Consider the following 23,537-nt stretch of genomic DNA (forward strand, 5'->3'; position numbering starts at 1 on the left):
CACAGGTGAGTGCCGTCCCCCCAGGGCAGTTCTGGGCTGCTGGGCTGTGTAGGGAGGCTCCCAGTCTGCTCAAATGATGGCTGAGTGGGGCTTTGTTAATTCACACTGCTCCACCTTCCCAACTCTGGGACATTCAGCTGAGGTTGCAGGGAAGGCTAATGTCCACGCCCAGTTTTGTGGTGTGTGCCTGTTATTTGAAGCACTTCCGTCACACTGGGTTGTCTGGGGCAGCTCTGGGCTATGGGGCTGGCGATGGGCAGGAGTGTTTCCTGTCCACCAGGATGGTGGCTGTGAGCGGACACCCCCCTTTTCTTGGGAAGTTGTGGTGTTTAGTGAATTTTCTCAGCCACTGGATTATTGCCTTTTGTCTCAGAGCTCTCTTAGTTCTGCTCTTGACTTGACGTGCCCAAATTGCAATTCTTTGAAGCTTTCTGTATTGGGCTTCTTAGAGTAATTGTTTTAGAAAAAGAAAAAAGGATTAAAAAAAAAAAAAAAAAGGGCCCTCCTTAGAGATCTAATGGGTTATTGAAATGCTAATAGACAAAGCAACCAGGGCCATTAAGGAAAGGTCCACAGGGCAGAGAGATCAGCTGTTCTTTGGGATTTGCATATGCGCCTCAAGGCCTGAACTCCGCCCTTCCCCTTTCTGTGTTCACCAGAACTCCAAAAATCCTCTGCTTTTATTTTGGAATTTTTTGTGTTTTTTTTTTTTTTCTATGCCTGTCTCCTCTCTGCTGGGCTGGCTGCTCTCAGATTCTCTGGTGTCTGGTCTCAGTCTATCTATGGTTGGAGTTTGGATCAGTAGAATGAGTTTCCGATAAGGGCTGCCACTGCAGTTCTCCCTTCTCCTTCCCGGAGCTGACAGCCCCTCCTCCCCCGGGACTGAGCCTGGCAGGGAGGGGCGCGGGTCCCCTGGCCGCAAAAACTTACAGATTTCGCTGATCTCAGCAGTTCGACATTTTCATGAGTGTTGTATGAAGTATGCCCAAAGACAGAATGCTCTGTGGTGTCCAGTCCACACAGTTCCTGGCTTTCTACCTACTTTCCTGGAGGAGTAACTAAAACATACAGCTCACCAGTCTGCCATCTTGCCCCGCCTCATCTCTTTACTTTTAATTTATCTGTGTCTTTGTATTTAAAGCGGGTTTCTTCATGACTCCCAGGGATGAGCCTGGCCTTGGCATCATGAGATTGAGAATGCCGTCTTGACCAAAAGGGAGAAAATGAATGAAACAAAATAAAGCTTCAGTGGCTGAGAGATCTCAAATAGAGTCGAGGGGTCAATCTGGAAGCTATTCTTACTCATTATATAGATATCCCTTTTCAGTTTTTAGTGTACCAGAATAACTAGAAAGAAATACCTGAAACTGTTGAACTGCCATCCAATATCCTTGATTCTTGAAGATGATTGTATAACTATATAGCTTAAACAGTGTGACTGTGATTGTGAAAACATTGTGGCTCACACTCCCTTTGTCCAGTGTGAGCCACTAATTGTATACTCTGGATGGATTATATGGTGTGTGAGTATATCTCAATAAAATTGCATTAAAAAATAAAGTGGGATTCTTAATAATGTATTTAGACCACTCAAGTTTAAAGTGATTATTGATATAGTTGGAATAATATCTACCATAGTTATACTATTTTATATTCATTGCCCGTGTTATTTGTTTCTCCTTTTTGGCTTTCACTCTTTTTTATGTCTTTTCTGGTTTAATTGAGCATTTTATATGATTCCATTTTCTACCCTTTCTTAGAATATCAGTTATACTTATATGTATAATTTTTAATGGTTGCTGTTTTAGTTTGCCAATGCTGCCAAATATAAAACACCAGAGACAGATAGGCTTTTATAAAATGGGGGTTTATTTGGCTATGCAGTTACAGTCTTAAGGCCATAAAGTGTCCAAGGTAACACATCATAATTGGTTACCTTCACTGGAGGATGGCCAATGGCATCCGGAAGACCTCTGTTAGCTGGGAAGGCACGTGGCTGGCGTCTGCTCCAAGGTTCTGGTTGCAAAATGGCTTTCTCCCAGGACGTTCCTCTGTAGCAAGCTTGCTCCTCTTCAAAACATCACTCACAGCTGCACTCTGTTCAGTCTCTTTGAGTCAGCATGTTTTATATGGCTCCACTGATCAAAGCCCACCCTGAATGGGTGGGGTCACATCTCCATGGGAGTATCCCACCAAAGTCACCACCCACAGCTGGGTGGGGCACATTCCAAGCAAATCTAACCAGCACCAAAACATCTGTCCCACAAGACCACAAAGATAATGGCATTTGGGGGACACAATACATTCAAACCGGCACATTCCACCCCCTGGACCCCAAAATGACATTATCTTTCCAAATACAAAATATATTCATTTCATCACAATATCACAAAAACTTAAACCATTTCAGTGACAAAAGTTAAGTACAAAATCCCATCAAAATCAAATATAGGCGTGGTCAGTCCTAAGGCATACTTTTTCTTTAGCTTGGATCTGTGGACTTAGAACAAGTTACATGCTTGCAATATACAAAGGAGGGACATTCATAGGATAAACATTCCCATTGCCATAAGGAGAAACAGTGAGGAAAACAGGGTTAACAGGACCAAAGCAGTTCCTAAAACCTGCAGGACAAACTCCATTAGATTTCAAAGTCTGAGAGTCATTTACAGAACAATGTTGCATCCTTGGGGCTTGAGAGAGCGGGAGCCTAACCCTTCCTAAGTGCCTTTGTGGCAGCAGTTTTCTCTCCAAATGCTTGAGTGAGTGCTCCAACATTTCCACACATTGGGGAGACCACCTTCTCGGCCCCACCGTCCTCAAACATTGGGGCAGCTCCCGGATTCCCTTCCATCTGCGGGGCACACGCTCAACCCCTTCAGAACAGTGTAATGGCAGCCAGGCTCTCCCCAATTCCCTGGGAATGTGCTCCAACCTCTTTGGGACCTGAGGTGGCAAAACTTTTCCAGAGCATCGAGGTGGAATGCCCATCCTCGACCTCCAGGGCAAACTCACCCTTTCCATGCATGTGGGCTGCTCCGCTCTCCCAGCCCAAGACCTCTTGACTCCAGACCTCAACCTCCATGGCTCTGTCTTTGAAGAAATTTTTCCTTTAAGTTTTTCCTTGTCTGTCTCCTCCAGTCCAGACTGGCAATGGCTCTGTCTATAAACATCTCACAAAAATTCTGTTGACTTTGCATGAAGCATACAGGGGTCAAAGCCATCAGACAATAGGACTTTCCACAAATCCTTTCTGGATAATTCCATCTCCAATCTTGGCTTGTACTGAAATGGTGGCTGGGTTCCATGTTTGGTTACATCCTCACGTTGGGCTGTAGCTTCTGGGATTCCACCCCCTGGAAGCTCACAATTTTCCAAGCGATTAGCTTCTGGTCTCTTTGAACCCAAGAGTTCAGTTCTAAGTTTATCTCTCTCCGCTTGCATTTTACTATAAGCTGCAAGGAGAAGCCAGGGTATATCCTCCACAGGTAGTCTGGAGATCTCCTCAGCTAAGTATTCCAGGTTATTGCTTCCAGATTCTTCCTTCCATCTGACACCAGGACTCAATTTTTCCAAATTCTGTGCCACTTTAAAACAAGGATCGCCTTTCTTCCAGTTTACAACAACACATTCATCATTTCTGCTCAGGGCCTCGTCAGAAGTATCTTTAGAGTCTATATTTCCATAAACAGTCTCTTTAAAGCAGTTTTGGCCTTTTCTGTCAAGCTCCTCACAACTCTTCCAGAAACTCCCCATTATCCATTTAAAAAGCCGTTCCAACATGTTTGGTATTTGCAAACTCAGCAGCAAAAGCACCCCACTCTCGGTACCAAAATCTGTTTTAGTTTGCTAATGCTGCCAAATATAAAACACCAGAGACGGATAGGCTTTTATAAAATGGGGGTTTATTTGGCTATACAGTTACAGTCTTAAGGCCATAAAGTGTCCAAGGTAACACATCAGTAATTGGTTACCTTCACTGGAGGATGGCCAATGGCATCTGGAAGACCTCTGTTAGCTGGGAAGGCATGTGGCTGGCATCTGCTCCAAGGTTCTGGTTGCAAAATGGCTTTCTCCCAGGACGTTCCTCTCTAGCAAGCTTGCTCCTCTTCAAAACATCACTCACAGCTGCACTCTGTTCAGTCTCTTTGAGTCAGCATGCTTTATATGGCTCCACTGATCAAGGCCCACCCTGAATGGGTGGGGTCACATCTCCATGGGAGTATCCCACCAAAGTCACCACCCACAGCTGGGTGGGGCACATTCCAAGCAAATCTAACCAGCACCAAAACATCTGTCCCACAAGACCACAAAGATAATGGCATTTGGGGGACACAGTATATTCAAACCGGCACAGTTGCCTGACAGTTTTTAATACACATTTACAATTAATCTAAGTCCACTTTCAAATATTAATCTACCACTTAACTGGTAGTACAAGTACCTTACAACAGAGTATTCCCAATTCTTCCTTCCCATCCCTTATAATATTGCTTTCATTCATTTCATTTATCCATAAGATATAATCTGATTATTGTTGCTATTATTATTTTGTTATCTGTTAGCTCAGTTAAGAGTAAGAAAAAGAAAAGATGTTATTTTACCTTAATTTATTCCTTCTCAAATATGCTTCTTTTCTTTATAGAGTTCTGAGATTCTGACCTATATAATTTTCCTTCTCTCTGGAAAATTTCTTTTAAATTTCTTGCAAGACATTTCTACTTGAGTCAAATTCACTCATTTTTGTTTGTCTGAGAAAGTACTTTTCCTTTACTTTTGAAGGATGATTTCACTAGATATAGAATTCTAGGTTTATTTTTTTCCTACAACACTTTAAATATTGCACTCCACTCTCTTCTGGCTTACATGATTTTTGAAGGGAAATCTGATGTCATTATTACCCTTGCTCCTCTGTAGGTAAGGTGGTTTTTTTTTTGTTTTTTTTTTTTTTTTTGCCTCTGATTTCTTTTATGATTTTCTCTTTGTCTTTGATTTTCTGTAGTTTGAATATGATATGCCTAGGTGTAGATTTTTGGTATTAATCCTCCCTGGTGTTCTTTGAGCTTAAGGTATCAGAGAATAAAATTTCCTCTGCTGTCCTTGTTTGTCTCCTCTGTTGGCTTTGTGTTTCCCTAGAGACTTCTTTAATAAAGTCTGAGCCTTGCAGATCTTTCAGTTGTAACCTCATGTTACTATACAGGAACTTTATTGATGTGGTGGAAAGGGGTATGGGGAGGGAAAGTGCCCTATAATGCCGTGATTATGACTTAGTCCTTCAGTGAGCCTGTGCCCTTGAGCTGTGACCTTCACAAATGCTTATAACTGCCACCCCCTTTGGTGAGACAGGAAGACTAAAGGGGGCTGGAGTTGGGTTTTTCCCTCCCCCCACCTCAGTTAGGCTCTTCTAAAATCTAGGTTGGTTAGACTTTGGCATAATAGTTTCCCTATGTGCAGGTCTTTATTAAGGAGAACAGATGCTTTGGGGGTATTTCGAAATGGTTACTTATCCCTTCTCCTGCTGAAGCATCAGGTTATTTTCCTACAGTCCTCACCGTGGAAACCTAGTGGGGATCCTGGAGGTAAAACACAAGAGTGTTTGGGGGTCCTGCTAAGACTGGGCCCTGGAACTTTCAATTCTCAGGCTAATTCATGTTAAGCATCCAAGCATTCATCAGTTACAATTTAAGTGTTCCTACTGGTGCTGTCTCCAGCAAAGGGCTTCTGCACCAGGGATTCCGCTCCAGGTAAGCTGTGATTATCTGTATGTACTTCTCTCTTTAGTTTTCAGGGTAGCAGATTGGTGTATCTAAAAAGAATTAGGGTTTTTCAGATTTTTCTTTCCAGTTTTTTTTTCTTGTTGTTAGAACAGGGGTGACAACTTCTAAGCTCTTTACATGTTGGAGTAGAAAACAGAAATCTATAGGTCAATTCTGAGTCTTTACAATATCGTACAATATTATAATATTATATAATTACAATAAACTACAATATACTTGCAATATAATACAATATACTTACAATACAATGACAACAATTTTACACTATTACAATTCAATGATATGCCAGTGAGTTTTCCAATCCATGAAGATGCTCAGATTATAGATATAGCTCTCCATTAATTTATATTTTCTTTGATTTCTTTCTTCAGTGTTTTGTAGTTTTCAGCATATAGATACTGCACATATTTTGTTAGATTTATACCTTAGTATTTCCTTCATTTTAGTGTGTTCTATTATTGTAAATGGTGCATTTAAAATTAATTTTGAATTCCTGTTATTCATTGCCGTAATAATGAAATACAATTTGTTTTTGTAAATTGACCTCATATCTTGTGACTTAAACTCTTTTATTAGTTCTATTAAGTTTTTGCAATTCATTATCCTTCATATAAATTTCCTGTTTTGATTGCTAGTATTTTGTTTACAATTTTGTATGTAAGCTTATGAAGAATATTGGCCTGTAATTTTCTTTTTTTTAGTTTCTTCATCTGGTATTGGTATTCAGATAATGCTGGTTTCATAAAATGAATTAGGAAGTCACTTCTTTTTTCTGGAAGATGTTATCCAAAATTGGCACTACTTTTTCCTTAAATGTTTCAGTACTGGTGACTCTATTCAGGCTTAGAGTTTTCTTTTCTGGAAGGTGTTTAACTAAAACTCAATATCATAAATAGACATAGGAATAATCAGCTGATCTATTTCTTCTTGAGTGATTTTCTAGTTTGTGTTTTTCAAGGAATCGGCCTTTTTAATATAAGTTGCTGAATTTATGGGCATAAAGTTGTTTGTGGTATTCCCTTATTAATGTTTTAGTGTCTGCAGAGTTTGTAGTGATGTCCCCTCTTTCATTCCTTACGTTAGTAATTTGAGTCTTCTCTTATTTCATTGCCAGTTTGGCTAGAGGTTTGTCAATTTTATTGATCTTTCCAAAGAAACAATTTATGGTTTCATTGGCTTTCTCTATTATTTTCCTGTTTCCTACTTGTTTTTATATTATTTATAAAATTTATATTATTTCTTTCCTTCTGCTTTTTTTGATTTTTCTTTTAATTTCCTTTGAGATTTCCTCTGTGGCTTATAAGATTTTTAGAAGTGTGTTATTTAATATCCAAATATTTTAGAGTTTTCCAGCTACCTTTCTGTTATTGATTTATAGTTTAATTCCACTATTGTTTGAGAACATACTTTGTAGGATTTCTATTCTTTTATATTTTTTGTATGTTTTAGGATCCAGAATATGGTCTGTCTTGGTGAATGGTCTTCCTTGTGTACTTGAAAATAATATATATCACAACCCTATTGGATTGAGTGTTCTATAAATGTCACCCAGGGCAAATAATCCTGCAAAAAACATGAATAATAAAATGTATTTATATACTTAGGGAAGTTTTCCACAAGGTAAATCCTTAGAGCATATTTGAATGTTGTTGGATATTTCCAAATTTTTCTCCAGAAAGTTATGCAATTTACATTACCAACAGAGTGTCTGTGCCTACTCAACACCTTTTTCAAACATTGTGCTCACCTGGAGTTTATTCCAAAATGGTATGATACCAAATCCTTTTGTATTGTCATGGGAAAAACGAATGCAGTATTTGAAGAATATTGGTTTGGCATTACCATTGGAAGAAGAGATGCAGATGAGTGAATTCCATTACATGGAGACAGAGGATTTAAGATTCAGTTCCTGCAAGTAGCAGCAGGAGTGGAAAGAAGGGATCAATGTTTCAAAGAAAATGAAATAGGCATTGTTTTGGTTTGGATGTGAAACCTGAATTTGGAGTTAGAAGACTTGGAGTTGTTACTAACCTAGTGTTCTTGGTCGAATTTTCCAGTTTTAATTTTCATTGTCTCCAAACATGTTTACTATAATAATTCAATGATGCAATTTATATGACAGCAATTTTTAAACTCTTAAGCCTGATAGAAATTTTGCATGAGAAGTGAAGGTGAGGAGGAGAGAATTAACAATTATTCCAATATTTGAGTCAGGGAGCCCAAGAGATGATGGGTTATTGGAAGGTAGAGATGATTAAATGAGACCATGGTGGGTTCAGTTTTGGAAGAGCTGGGTTTGAAGTAACTACAGAGCTTCCACTTTGAAATATTCAATAGTTAGTGGGCACAGTTGAATTCGAATTAGGAAGATAAAGATTTGAGATGTTTCCTCTGACCACTCAGTGTCCCTCCCTCCATATTTTGAGCAAGGGTAATTGAGAAGTTGACCATCCCTCACTTTACTCCTGTTCTTCCAGAAAGAGTTGGAGTGGCCTATGATGACTTCCTGTCAGGTGGAACCTGGCTTGTTAGCAGCATCTTACTAAATTGTGCTTGTGATCATGGATGGAGGTTAAAGCTCACTGTGTGTGGGCTTGGAAAGAAGACATCATCTGTTTTATCCTGAATTCCCAAAAGATCAGGAAATTATCTAAAAGATGATAGTTGAAGTCAAAGGAATTAAAACTGCATGTAATTGAATTGCTTGCCTACTAGCTGATAGATCTTGGTAGGTAATGATGAAAGAGAAATCATTCCTGCCCTCAAGAGCTTTGAGTATGGTAGGAAGAGAACTGGCATCTAAGTGTAATAAAATATAACTGGTGTTCTGTTAGGACCGGGCAATAGACACAGTGAGGAGGAAAGACAAAAGAGGAAATGGTCAAGTCTACATTTTTTTGGGAAGGAGGCCAGTGTTTCAGAAAATTCTAGAAGGATGTTGGTTGAACTGGATCTAGAAAGATAGTGTTTGTGGGTACACAATAGAAAATTACATTTAAGGAAGAAAGAAGAGGAAGACCAAGTGTATGGATGTGATAAACATTTGGTAGCATCCAGTTGTGATGGGTCCTACAAGTGGTTCATTATGACTAGAGCCAGGTGGGTGGTGAGGTGGAGCAGGCTGCATGGGCAGGGGCCATGTTGGAAACATGCCCTTGCTATGATGGTGGTCTCTACTCTGTAGTCCCTCCTCCAAAATTCTGCTCACCCCATTCACAGCTTTTCCTTCATTCTAATGTTCTCTCCCTTCATTCTGTACCACCCTCTCCTTCCTTCCAACCCACCCCTAAACCTGAGATGATTTGAAGCCAAATCACGATTTGAGGGATTATAGCATTGGTTCATATTGACCTTGTTGTGATGTATTATACAACGATAGTTGTGTTCCCAGTTTATTTTGATACAGTGAATAAAATGAGGTCTTCTGAGCTTTGGTATTTACAGACTTAAAAGAAATAGGAAAAAATATTTTAACCTCTAGAAAATATTTTTCTACCTCCTCCACACGCAGTGTAACATGACTTATGTGATACTATCACCAAATGAAGCCTGAAGTGATTGAAAATATGTATGTTGCATAATCATTCAGATGTCTTGCTTGTTTATGGTAGCCCCAAAGGCTAAAAACCTCCTCAAGAGAAAAGAACCAGTCCAGTTTTCAGCACCTGCTAGTCATGACCTGGATGCTGGAGGGCCAGCAGCTGCTCCATTGTCTCTATTTTAAATTTCTTTTCCCCAGCTGATTTGTAGTTTTTTATTTTTTCTTTCTTTCAGTGCATTTCTCTCTCCCTTATTTTTTGGCCTCAGTTTTCTTGCATTGAGGTTAAGATGCTCTTTTAACTTGTCAAGACTCAAGTTTGCCATTCTTTCTCCTTTCACCCAAAGCAAATATCATTTGCTGCTTATGAAAATTATTCTGACTTCATGGCCTCATAAAAACATGTATTTGAAATTGGAATATAGTCTGGTCTCTCAGAAATATATAGACTGCCTTTTAATACTTTTTATTTAAATAAAACAAGAACACAAAATATTTTATCTTTAGAGCATCAGTAAGCGTCAAGCATTCTGAGCTACCTGTTCATATAAGGTCTTTAAACAAGATAGCTTTTTTTCCTGATCCAGGTTCTAGATCATCGCTTCCATGTTTTAACTGAATGTGAACATTTCCCCTGGGACACCTCATTCTTTGGGGCAGGTTGGAGTGGTGGCAGCTCCTTTTCTCATGTCTCACATAGTTCTGGCCTAGGGCATGGAGTGGCAGCTTCCAGGTCACTGCTCTACATTCACTCCATCCCATTGTCTGTCCTAACTTCACCCAGTATGCACACTAAGTGTGTTTGCTGAATACTTGCCAAAGGCAAAGGAGGTGGCTGTTATATTAGAAGGTGTGGTGGTTTGAAGCTGCTTGTACCCCAGAAAAACATGTTCTCAAATTTAATCCATTCCTATGGGTGTGAACCCATTGTAAGTAGAACTTTTGATGAAGCTACTTCAGTTAAGGTGTGACCCACCTCAATCAGGATGGGTCTTAATCCTATTAGTGGAGACCTTTATAAGTGGATTGAAGTTCAGACAGAGAGAGAAAAAGCCACAGGAAGCAAGAAGCTGGAATGGAAACTGAAGAAGGGAGAGACCAGGAGATGCCAGCATGCGCCTTACCATGTGACAAGCTAAGGATCAAAGACTGCCAGTAGCCAACTTGAGAACACCAGTCTTTGGGGAGAAAGCATTACCTTTTCACCTTGATTTGGACTTTCTTTTTGCCTCAAAACCTTAAGAGAATACATTCCCATTGTTTAAGTCAACCTGTTTCAAGGTATTTGCTTGAGCAGCCTAGGAAACTAAAACAGGGGCTGTATGCAAATGTAGTTTAGCCTTTAAGCTGTGAAGTCAGGCAGGTGTCTCACTTGTTTTATTTCAGAGTAACACCAAAATGCCTAAACATCTTCCTTCAGGGAGTTCACAGCTTCTTTTCCCTCAGGTCTTTTCTGAAATGTCCTATTCTCAGTGAAGTCTTCAAGACCACGCTATTTGAAATTGTCCTACTTCTTTCTAGAAATCCTTATTCTATTTTCTTCAATTTTTTTCTCCCTAGCACTTAACTGACACACTATAAATTTTATTGATTGAGTGATTGATTACTGGTTTGTGTTGGGCAGGTGCTTACATCTCTTCACTCTTCTTACTGTCTAAAATTGTGTTTGACACATGGTCGGCACTATAACAAATACATTTTGAATGAATAAATGAATTTAAAAGGTCATCTTTCTTCATTCTCTGTTTTCTTCTCTTTTCTCTAGTTTGGCTTTCTCCATGTCTCAAATCCACACAGAACCCACTGTTCTACAGCTTGCCTTTTCCACAGCATTGTCCCAACTATACTCTGAGGCTGAGTAGTTGTCTCTCAGTCTTGATACCAAAATCCCAGGAGAGAAAATAATATGGGCACAGCTTGTATCAGTCATGTGCCTTGGTCCAATTTGCTGCCACAGCCTAGGGGTCAAGGACACAATGAATGTACTCAGATTGTTGCTAGGACCCACTTCTCTGAAAGATGGAAGTAATTCCAAGAAAAAGTTAATTGTGCCCTGAGGGCACCAGGTAGCCTTTGTAGTTCATAAAGATCTGACGGATACTTCCAAATTATTTTAAATTTCCCAATTATTTAATATCGGTTCATAGAAGGGTGTCTTATTCATTGTTGTATCCCCAACACCTAGCTAGCAAAATTTCCAGGGGCAGATATTTTGAATTGACTTTATGCATTATCTAATGGTCTAAGATGTTGAGTAACATCTTTGCTGTGTTGTTGATGATGGGGGAAATGAGTAAAAATTGGAAACTTTGGCTATTTGATAAGGATATAGTGAAATAGAGGGATATCAGGGCATTTATGGGTAAATAATTTTATAAAGGTGGTAATAGTGGGGGGATTTAGGATTTGTCTTAGGAGAGAGCAATCCTATATTAAAATGCATGAGAGTACTTGGTGAGCTAATGTGTTTGATGCACCTCCAAGCAAGAGCTTGGCTTTAAGATAATAGCTTACAAGTTGTCCCTTGCTGTTTGGTAATGTTAATGGACAGGAAGTGAGTAATGATTTATAAAGTGATGTTGCAGCTGTAGTTAACAAGCCTTCCCTCACCACAGTGCAAGGTGCAGAAGGAAGCAGCAGTGTACAGTTCAAAGGAGGAAAGGGGCTTTCCTTGGTAATCTTTATTGTTCAATTTTAAACTCTTGCCTCCCTCCCCCCCTTTTTTGTTTTTCTTTTTCTTTTCCATTTGTTTTCCTTTCTTTTTTCCCCTTCTCTTCTCTTTCCTTTTCTTTCTTTCCCTTCCCTTCCCTTTCTTCTTTTTTCTTTCATTTTTTCTTTCAACAATACAAAGCCCGCAGGAGCCTTTACAGCTAGGTTGCCAGATAAAATACAGGATGCCCAATTAAATTTGAATTTCAGATAAACAAGAAATACTTTTTTAAATATTAGTGTGTTCCAAGTATTACATGAGAAAAAGATACTGAAAAATTATTCATTGTTTATCAGAAATTCAAATTTAACTGTATGTCTAGTATTACTATTTGCTAAAAATCTGGCAACTCTTACAGTTCACACTGTTTCAAAAGAATTTATCAACTTACCTAGATGGAAAAGTTCCTTTAATTCATTGTTAGCAACATGGTAGGTGGTGGGGGGTGTCACACAGGACTGTCAAAGAATAGAGGCAAATTCAGGTGGTAAAAATTCTGTTGTTATTAAATATTCAGATGATGTTTGGTAGTTTAAAAGAATGAAACTATTTATGAGACTGTGTTGGGGATTTTAAAAAACAATTTCACTGTACATTTAGAAGGAGAAACTTCCTTACCCACAAAATGAACCAGCCAGAAGGAAACTTAAAGATCCTGTAGTTCATTCCCCATCATTTTACAGAAAAGAGAATCAAAATAGATAGTGGAAATAAAGTCTTGGTGTCTATAAAGATAAACACCAAATTACTCACTTAGTAATTGGGGAAACAGGCAAGTGACTTAGCTCGCTGAGCTTTAGTTTCCTGGTTCCAGTAAAGCGGAGACTTAATATCTACATTATAGAATTCTAGTGGGGATTAAATGAGTTAACATAAAGCATCCAGAGCTGCTTTTGAGGTTGTCAGTGCACATTGGCACCCAGTTCTCCACTCCCAGGATTTGACTGTTCTCCTGACACCACCCCACACTCCATCACTTGCCTGTGGATGATGATAACTTGAGTCATTGTCTGCCTCTGTCTATCACCAAATTAGGGTTTGCAATCAGAGGGACCTGTACAGAGTAATTTACCTCTGTGGGATAAATTGCAAGCTTTAACTTTGACCCTATTAACCAAAAAATACATGTAAGAGAAATAAACAATGCTCATCTTAAAACAAACAAACATACAAAAAAACCTAAAATGAAGAGGAAAAAAAGAAGAAAAAAGCCCAGAGAGACCCTTTTGCTGGGACAGGAGGTATACACTTTTACTCTGGGAGCCCTGCCTAAGTAATACAGACACCATTTGTGGAGAAGAGATCTCCTTTGGTGGTATTTCCCCCAAATTTTGATTTTTTTAATATGAGATGTTGTTTATCTTATTGTGCCCATTATTTTCCTCAAACAGCTCATTTTCACTACCCCTAAATGGGTGGGTCTCAAAATGTGGTCCCTGAACCAACACCAGAAGCAGCAGCAGCTCCTGGGACCTTCTTATAAATGCAAATTCTTGGGCCTCAACCCAGACCTCCTCAATCAGAAACTCTGGGGGTGGGGTCCAGTAACCTGGGTTTTAACAACACAAGGGCGGATTTTGATGCTCAGTAAGTCTGAGAACCACCACTTTAGAGTTTGGACTCCTTCAAGCCCTCAGATGAGTCTGCGTCTTATCAGTGTGTAACAGTGTTGTACCAGTTAGGCCTCTGCATCTTTGCTGCTGTATCTAATTACAATTTGAGGACTCTCAGTTGTTAAATAACAATATAGGAATGAGGGACATTTACATTCATTGAATGTCAGGTACTATGCTAGATACTTTGTATACATTATCCCCTTTAATACTCAAAGGACCCCTATGAAGTTGATTTTATTCCTCCACTTCATAAATAATGAAACAGAAGTTCAGAGAAGTCAAGTAATTTGTCTAGACTCACACAGCTGCAAAATGGTAGAGCAGAGATTTAAGCCCAGGTTGACATTCAAAGCTCTTTCAACCTTAAAAAGATATGAAAGAGTCTCATTTTTCTACTAGGATCTACATAAAATTTAAAGGACCAAAGACTTGCAATGATTAGGGAGACCTGAGGTAAGTTTCTCAAGCTTGTTAGGTTATAGAAGGAACTACGGGATGGTAGGGGCAGCTATCAGGGGAGCCACAGCTGCCAGCAGATTCTGCATTGACACTCTGGGTGGGGGAAGGGTGGAATATACATACACACTTCTCATAGCCAAGTTTAAAACAACTTAAATGAAGCAAAGTATTCAATTAGGGATGCTTGAGGAAACCAGGCACGTAGTACTGTGTCAGCAGTGAAGAAGAAAACATTTAGCCTTTGCAAGCTGTGACCACTTCAGCACTGCGTGATGGTGTTGCCTCACGGAAGAGCAAAAGAATACATCAAATACCTTAGAGAGATTAATTTCCCTAGGGAAAAAAAAATAAAACAAAGGAAGATCCTCTGATTACATTTAAATATTTCCTTGCCAATGCTTGGGGGAATTCTAGCATTCTTCACTTGCAGAGGAAAGCTTTTGTGCCTGGGAAAAAGGTGATTAGGGCTCCATGCCTGGGAGGATAGAGGCAGAGGGAGGGGGTAGAAGGGAGGAAGGGGTGTTTCAATAGCTGCACAGGTGCAACAGTTTGGAGTGAGTGATGGCCTTACAAATGACCCTGGCACAGAGCAGAGGAAACCCAAGGAGAAGGTTAATTGAATTACAGCTACAGTATGTGTGAGTTTTATTTCTGCTATGGACACTAAATGGATTGTGGGCTTGGCTGACCAGATGGGGTAAGGTCAGAATATTGAGGAAATGGGAGGGGACATAGATGAACAATTTTCCTGATGGGGAACAATCCTTAGGTTGCTTGCTTCTGGATAAAGCATTTTTGGGGTCTGAAGGGGCTCACTCTGTAATCTCCTTTATCTAAGAGCAATCTAATTATTTTTCATGCCAGGATATGACCAGCACCAGAGGCATTCACTTTATGACAATGGAAGGCAAATTGGGATAAGGAGTAACATATTTGCTTTATAACATAATGTTTCATTTTCTAAGAGACTTGATGGTAGGCTTCTTTTTTTTTCCTTTGGGCACCAAAAATATAATCTAATTTTTAAGAAAAGTTAATATGCATTCATGTCTTATACAGCAATATATATTGCCAAAATATTTTCTTTGTGAATAGATTTTATTGCACATGCAAATATTTCTAACATTGTCAATATACTTTCCCATCTTTTTGTAAAATTAATCAAATTAATTGAGGGATATTGATACCCAAATATTTGCCTAATCTCCCCAAAGCACTGGTTTATTTATAGGTAATTTGTAGAGTAGATAATTCAATTGATCAATGTTTTATTTAGGTATTTTGGCATTTATCTATTTAGTTCTATTCATGTAACATCTTTTGTCTGTGTATACCATAATTTTTCAATTAAGTATTTTAATGTTTTCCCCAACACCTCATTGGATAACTTTGCAGGAAGCAACCTCATTGGGGTAGTTTGGAGCCATATGTACCCCCAGAAAGACATGTTCTTAAACTGAGTACATTCATGTGTGTGTAAACCCATTTTTAAGTAGGACTTTTCAATGAGGTTACTTCAGTTAAGATGTGGCCGAACCCAATCAGGATGGGTCTTCATCCTGTTGTTGGGATACTTTATAAGCAGAATGAAATTCACGAAGAGAGAGAGAAAGCCACAGAAAGCAAGAAGCTGAACTTCAACAGAATCCGGAAGAGAACAGGGAGGCCAGGAGAGGCTGCCGTGGGCATTGGCATGTGCCAGAAGCTCCAAGGATTGCTGACAACTAGTCCCTGGATGCCAGTCTTCTGGAAGAAAGTATTGCCTAGATGATGCCTTGATATCGGCTTTCACTTAGCCTCAAAACTGCGAGCAAGTCAATTCCCATTGTTTAACCCAATCTGTTTCATGGTATTTGCTTGAGCAGCCAAGGAAAGGAAAACGCATATCTGAAGGTCTAGTAAGCATGGTTCCAATTTAGAAAATGCACATTAAGCAACATACAAAAGGTGGAGAGAGATACTATGGAATAAGCATAAAGGATAATCGTATTAGGATGGGCGGCAACATGAAATGATTCATGAACTTTTGAATAAGACAGACTCAAATTCACATTAGGCTTTATCTCTTCCCACGGCCAGGTAACCCTGGATAAATTAAGTTCTGAGACTCAGTTTCTTCATCTGTAAAACAGAGATCATAATAATAATATCTTGCAGAGTTGTTCTGAGAATTAAATGAGATAATGCAAGCACGGCACCTAGAATGGTTCCTGAACATAGTAGGCCTTTCATAAAGGCTAACCTGCCCACTCCTTCCCCTACTTAATGATTGTTTAAGAGAAAATAGGGTATATTGGGAAGACTATTAAACTGGGTGCCTAGAGTAACTGGGAGTCTAATCTAGCTTAATCTAGCTTTAAGTAGGCTTCAATCAGTTTAACCTCTCAGAGACTGGCTCATCGGTATCTAATACCTCCTCCACCTGCCTTCCAAGAGTTTCCCTCATTTGGAAATTCCTCTCCTTCCTGTTCTTTCTGACCTCCTTCGTGGTCGCTGATACTGTGGTCCGATGTGTTCTTGTAGACTAACTCCAATAGCATCCCACTCCTCTTTCATAGCTGTTTACATAATTCATGAAGCTGTTTACATAATTCATAATTCATAATTCATTGTGATCTCGATGACCCACATCCAGAGATCACAAAAAGACCTATATCTGTCCTGCCTCCTTAACAAGGTTATTGTGAGGAAAGCCACTGATAAGTGTAAATTGCTAGACAAATGGTCATTAAACCTCTGAACCTTTATTCCTGTAGCCCTGAATACTTTGCCCTTTCAAAAAGCTCAAATTACCTTGTGCATTTTACTTCGTTTAGTCCCACCAATCCCTCTAAAGTAAATGGCTAATTGCTGGGTTTGTTTAACTTCTCCCTTCTGACAGTCTATTAGCTATTTTGTCTTTTATAAATTGTGCAAAGGGACAGCAAGGTTGGCTTTGTGGACTTCCTGGGTTTTCTACTTAGTCTTTCCTAGGGAGTCTAACATCAAAAGTATGAAGGAGGAAGGGGATGGGCTTTCTTTTCAGTTCTCTCTTCTCGTGCAGTTGGTAACACACTTTGATAAGGTTTTTGAGGGAATAGATCTGAAATTAATAATGAAAACAGTGGGTTAGAATCTGTTCCCTGAGCAGTCTGTTCCTTAGGTTTCATCCAGGTCCCAGATCATAAAATTCCCCAGATTTCTAAAGTAGTAACTGAACAAAGGGATTCTCTACTAGGATCCCAGTACATGCACCTGAGACTCTGTGGAACTATAGCTCTGGGATTTACATTACAGTCATCCTGCTGTTTAGGACATACTACTTGGGAGAACATACATGCCTGCTCTGCACAGCATTATGGTTTTATATATGTATATATTGGTAGCTATACTGTTTGCAGTATTGCAACTATAATAGCCTAATTCTTCCAATGATTTTATTCCCATATCATTTACTTAGAACCCTATGTGCTTTGATTTATCACTATCCTCTACTAGACTTTAAATTATTTGGGGCAGACTGCATCTGCCTATTTTACAGCTTCAATTCCGATTCTCAGCAGAGTGCTTGGAAAAGAGTGGGCAGACAAATATTTGTTAGAAAACAGAATAAATACATGATTATGCAAGCAGGATGCATAGAAATTGGATGATACTCAGAATGAGGGCATGACTGTGATCCATGCATCTCAAAATTCCAATTTCTACTTCTTGTTCCTATTAGCATGTACAAAATGCAGATTGTGTGCTTTTGTGTTTGTTAGTTGTGAAATCAAATGAGTGTTGTAGATTTCATCCTTTCAGGAGTGTTAACATACTGAAGGTATCATATGCTGCTCCTAATACAATGGAAACATACTGTAAATATGAATTCTCATGACACTGATTTTCTCTGCAGCAGAATTTAGACAGTGTAGGATCTCATCAACTCACCAACTTAGTATTTCTTCAAAGAGGATCCTGTGTGGTGTGGGAAGGCAGGAATGGGGGGGATGAGTTGGGGTTGGGGGATAAGAAATGGGAGTAGAGGCAGCAGAAAGAGAACTCTGAAAAAGAAATCCTTGACTCGTATTGAGTGTGAGAGGTAAAAGAAATTGTAAACTTTTAGGCCACAAAAGCCAGGGATCAAAGTTATTGATGAGTAATGTAATCGGTAATGGATATTTACATTTGTCTACCTTTAACAATAACTAACACATTATAGCTAGTAATCAGAAAAATATTTCCATTTTTTGAGGAAAAGAATGTGTTGTATCACAGAATCAGAAAACGGAAGGACAATTTAATCCAATCTTTTAATTTTACAATATATGAAACTGAGACTTTCCCAAAGATCTTTATGGGCCTTTTAAAAGTTTTGTCTCCCACTTTTCTTAGGAATTACGTGGAATGCTTGGCATGACGGTGAGACTGGCCATACAGCAAGGAATTCAAGCATGGTCCATGTTGACAACATGTTGAATTAGACTGAAACTTTCTTATAAATGGATAAGAAATGGTACACACCTCGTATAATACATTTCTAGGAGAATCCTTAGGAGCTTCTTCTGTAAACCTCACTCTCTATTTCACTGAGGAGTACATCAGGTAACTGACAACACAGAACTAATTCCTGATTTTGGTGGTAACAACCCAAGATGTTTTGTCTTCTTAAATCAACTTCGGCAAGAATGTTTTATTCTGAGTATAATCCACATCCATGTTGGGAGGTGGAGGGGTTCTTTGAAATATTGTAAATTTCACACACATATGAAATATTCTGCTCCCTGCTTCACTGTTTCCACAAGCTAAGTCTTTCAAAACACTGCTCTCTGAAACAATAGCACATCTCCCCCTGTTGTCAATTGATTAGTCACCACAAGTGCTCCCAGCACAATTGTCCTCAGCTAACAATGGCACTTGGAAAAATCCTACATTTCATTGAGGGCTAGAGTCCAAACTAGAGCAAAAAATCAGTTGTTAAAAATTTTTTTATTTTATTTTTTAGGAATAAGACATTAATTTCCACTGTGTAAAATTCTACGTGTCTCTATGGTATATTCAACCTAAATCAGGGTTAGATTTCATAAAATTTCTGTCTGTGCCCTTCATGACTAAGACTGTAAATTGATGCTAACTGCATGAGTGACATCTAGTGGCTGTATGCCAGTGGTGCATAACTGTGTTCCCTACTGTTTTTCCCTTTGGCAGTCTGGATGCACCAAGTTCCTTTGGAATAATATCCATATGTGGAAAAAAATCACACTTGAAGAAATCATTGTCTTTAATACAGAGTCTATCACTGGATAGTAGTGATAAGATAGGAATGGGATCCATCTATAAATGAAGAGTTATTTTATAGAGACTGGAAAGAATTGCTGTAGCTTGGAGGGAAAAAATAAGACCAAATGCCGTAATTTAGATTTATTTAGCTTATGGAAAGGATTGAAATACAATGACATGATAACATAAGCTTGTGGAATATACAAATATCCACACAGAATTGAAAGACTTATCATTTCTTATTTGGGATTTCTTTTTTATATTAGTTTATGTGCTTGAGAGGGACACTGAAAATGATCTGATTGAATTTATTTGGATCTGAAATATCCATTTTTGATTATAATAAACTTGTTTGAAATTGTGCTACTGTTCTAAGATACAAATATTGATAATCAACAGTAGGATTAATTTTGAAGTATTTTTATATAATTTTTGACTCCAGGAAAATTTTTTTTTTACTGTTAAAAATGTACAGAAAAGTTCACCATACCAAAAAGAAAATTTAAGCACAAAGTATGTTTTCTGTTTGGGAAACATAATTAAGATTTTAGAATCTAAACAAATATGGAAATGTACTATAGGAACTCAAATCTTATTTTTCGAAAAAAGTCCTGGACATTTTTACTCAAGGAGTTATTAGACATAGAGAAACAGACTGAACTATGTGATAACGTAGTAGTTTGTTTTGCAGAATGCCATTCTGGATCAAAGTAGTTTTTAATTGCCAGTAATAAAAGATATTTGTAGACTTTTAAATGCAAGTTTCCTTGCAGAAATTTTTCACAGAGGGAATCACTGTCCTCCCCATTCCACTCCTCCTCTTAAGGTATGTGAAATTTCAAGCAAAGATATGAGCATTGTTTTAAAGGGCATCTTGTCTGTGAGAGCACCATAGCTTTGTAAATTGCATTGCGTGTGTAATAGTGGTATTTCATAACAAGGAAAAGTCACGTGGCTTATCACTCAGGGCAGATGGCTTACGTTTCTCTTCATAATATCAGGAGATCAGATAGAGCTTATTCCTGATTCTTTTGATCATTGTTTACTCTAGGAATATTTAGAGTGGAGCTGGCCATGGATGGAAATCCTGCTAGTAGGTGTAAAGAAGTGGCAAAAGTAAAAAGAATTTTACCAGTAATTTCACACTTCCTGGGAAGAAGAAGACCCAAAGTTTGTCACCTGTGTCTTTTACATACATTTAAGCATTGACATGGAGGAAAGCTTCCTTGATGTTGATGGGAAAAAGCTGATTATTATAATTAAAGCTAAATTATAAAGCTAGGCCATTATTTTTCCTTTAACATTTTTTTAAATTGAGGTCTCATTTATACACAGTTGAAATGCAGTGTTACAGTTAAATGAGTTTTAACAAATGTATATACCCATGTGACCCAGATCAAAATTCAAAATATTTTCATCTGCCCAGGGAGTTCCTTGGAGTCACTTTCCAGGCAATCCCTTACTCTCTTACCATGCAAAACAACTCCCACCCCTGCAACCACAATTCTGATTCTTTCACCATATATTAGTTTTGCCTGTTCTAGAATTTAATATAAATGGAGTCACAGAATATCCAGTTTTTAATATAAGGTTTACACATAGCATAGTGTTTTTGATATTCACTCATACTGTGATTGAGATGTATCAATCATTATATTGCTGAGTGATATTCCATTGTATGGATATGCCACAGTTTTTCTTCCTCAACAAGAGTGCTGGACCTTAGGTCATTCATTCCTACAAAACACATAAATAGTTCCAGAACTGTTACAACAGTACCATGCTGTGCAGGTGTCCACATGCACACGGACACACACACACACACACACACACACAAACTTATCATTAAAAAGACTAAGATCTGTTTGCAATTGCACCTCCACCTCTGCCTGTGAGTATGTACTCAAAGTACTGTGTTCAAAAGTTACTTGAATTAGTTTATTCTCTTTAGTACAGTTGTTATTCATTTTACATTTGAATTCTTTCTCTTTGCATCTAGTTTTTGTTTTCATTTTTTCCTTCTCTTTCAATCCCTGCCATTTTTGAATATTTAGAACCTTAACTGCCTTCCAAATAAAAAAAACAAAAGCCCAACACTTTAAAAGGTATGTTTAGAATAGGCTCACTTCTTCCCACTTCCCCTATACTTCCACCTGTTTCCCATTTCCCCTACTTCTTATAAGCAACAAACCTCATTGTTTTCTGGTTTATCCAACTTGTGTTTCTATTTTGCCAAAACAGGCAGTTATATGTATATTCAAATATTTCCCCTTGTCACAAAGATATAGCAAACTGTAATAATCTTTTGTATTTAGATTTTCTCTGCCAAACAGAATATCCTGAAATCACGTCAATCAGTTCATGGATATCTTTATTCTTTTATTCAGCTGCATAGTGCTTCATTTTGTATGTTTATAACTTCTTTCTTTTTCTTGATTTAATTAGCTAGTGGTTTGCTTGTTTTATTGGTTGTTTTCAAAGAGCCAGGATTTCTATTTTTTAATTTGAGCTACTGATTTTCTGTTTTCTACCTCATTAATTTCTGTTTTATGTTTATTATATTCTTCCTGATGCTTTATTTGGGTTTATGGTGTTCTTTTTACAGCTCTTTTGTCATGAAATTCAATTCAGTTAATTTTTATTCTTTCATATTTGCTGACATAGGATTTTAGGCCCATGATTTAATATGTTCCATAGATTCTGATATATCTTATTTTCATTAATATTTTTCTGAAATTTTGTAATTTCTGTTTGAATTTCTCTTTTCATACCCCAAATTGTTTAATAGAAGTGTTTTCTTTAAAAAAGATTATTTAATTTTGAAGTAGAAGAGTCTTTTTTGGTTTCATTTATTTATTTATTTATTTATTTTTTAATCATCATTTTATTGAGATATATTCACATACCACGCAGTCATACAAAACAAATTGTACTTTCGATTGTTTACAGTACCATTACATAGTTGTACATTCATCACCTAAATCAATCCCTGACACCTTCATTAGCACACACACAAAAAACACAAGAATAATAATTAGAGTGAAAAAGAGCAATTGAAGTAAAAAAGAACACTGGGTACCTTTGTCTGTTTGTTTCCTTCCCCTACTTTTCTACACATCCATCCATAAACTAGACAAAGTGGAGTTTGGTCCTTATGGCATTCCCAATCCCATTGTTACCCCTCATAAGCTACATTTTTATACAACTGTCTTCGAGATTCATGGGTTCTGGGTTGTAGTTTAATAGTTTCAGGTATCCACCACCAGCTACCCCAATTCTTTAGAACCTAAAAAAGGTTGTCTAAAGTGTGCGTAAGAGTGCCCACCAGAGTGATCTCTCGGCTCGTTTTGGAATCTCTCTGCCACTGAAGCTTATTTCATTTCCTTTCACATCCCCCTTTTGGTCAAGAAGATGTTCTCCATCCCACGATGCTGGGTCTACATTCCTCTCCGGGAGTCATATTCCACGTTGCCAGGGAGATTCACTCCCCTGGGTGTCTGATCCCACGTAAGGGGGAGGGCAGTGATTTCACCTTTCAAGTTGGCTTAGCCAGAGAGAGAGGGCCACATCTGAGCAACAAAGAGGCATTCAGGAGGAGACTCTTAGGCACAAATATAGGGAGGCCTAGCCTCTCCTTTGCAGCAACCGTCTTCCCAAGGGTAAAACTTATGTAGAGGGCTCAACCCATCAAACCACCAGTCCCCTATGTCTGTGGTCATGTTAGCAACCATGGAAGTGGGGTAGGCGAATACCCCTGCATTCTCCACAGGCTCCTCAAGGGGGCACTACATCTTTTTTTTTTTTTTTTCCTTGTTTGTCTTTTTTCTTTTTTTTTTTTTTTAACTTTCCCTTCTTTTTTAAATCAACTGTATGAAAAAAAAAAGTTAAAAAGAAAACAAACATACAATAAAAGAACATTTCAAAGAGACCATAATAAGGGAGTAAGAAAAAGACAACTAACCTAAGATAACTGCTTAACTTCCAACATGTTCCTACTTTACCCCAAGAAAGTTACATAATATAGCAACATTTCAGTGAACTTGTTCCTACTACATCCATCAGAAATTAACAGACCCTAGTCATTTCTGGGCATCCCCAGAACGTTAAATAGCTTATCTGTTCTTCTTGGATTATTGTTCCCCCTTCCTTAATTGCTCTCTACTGCTAGTTCCCCTACATTCTACATTATAAACCAT

General features: G+C 38.3%; 1 pseudogene; it reads right to left on the reverse strand.

Annotated features, from left to right (window-relative positions):
* Positions 1-16,640, reverse strand: part of LOC119511723 — a 42,397-nt pseudogene extending 25,757 nt beyond the window's left edge.
* Positions 16,641-23,537: the final 6,897 nt, after the last annotated feature.

Source organism: Choloepus didactylus, chromosome 2 (genome assembly GCF_015220235.1).
Source record: "Choloepus didactylus isolate mChoDid1 chromosome 2, mChoDid1.pri, whole genome shotgun sequence".
Lineage (NCBI taxonomy): Eukaryota > Metazoa > Chordata > Mammalia > Pilosa > Megalonychidae > Choloepus > Choloepus didactylus.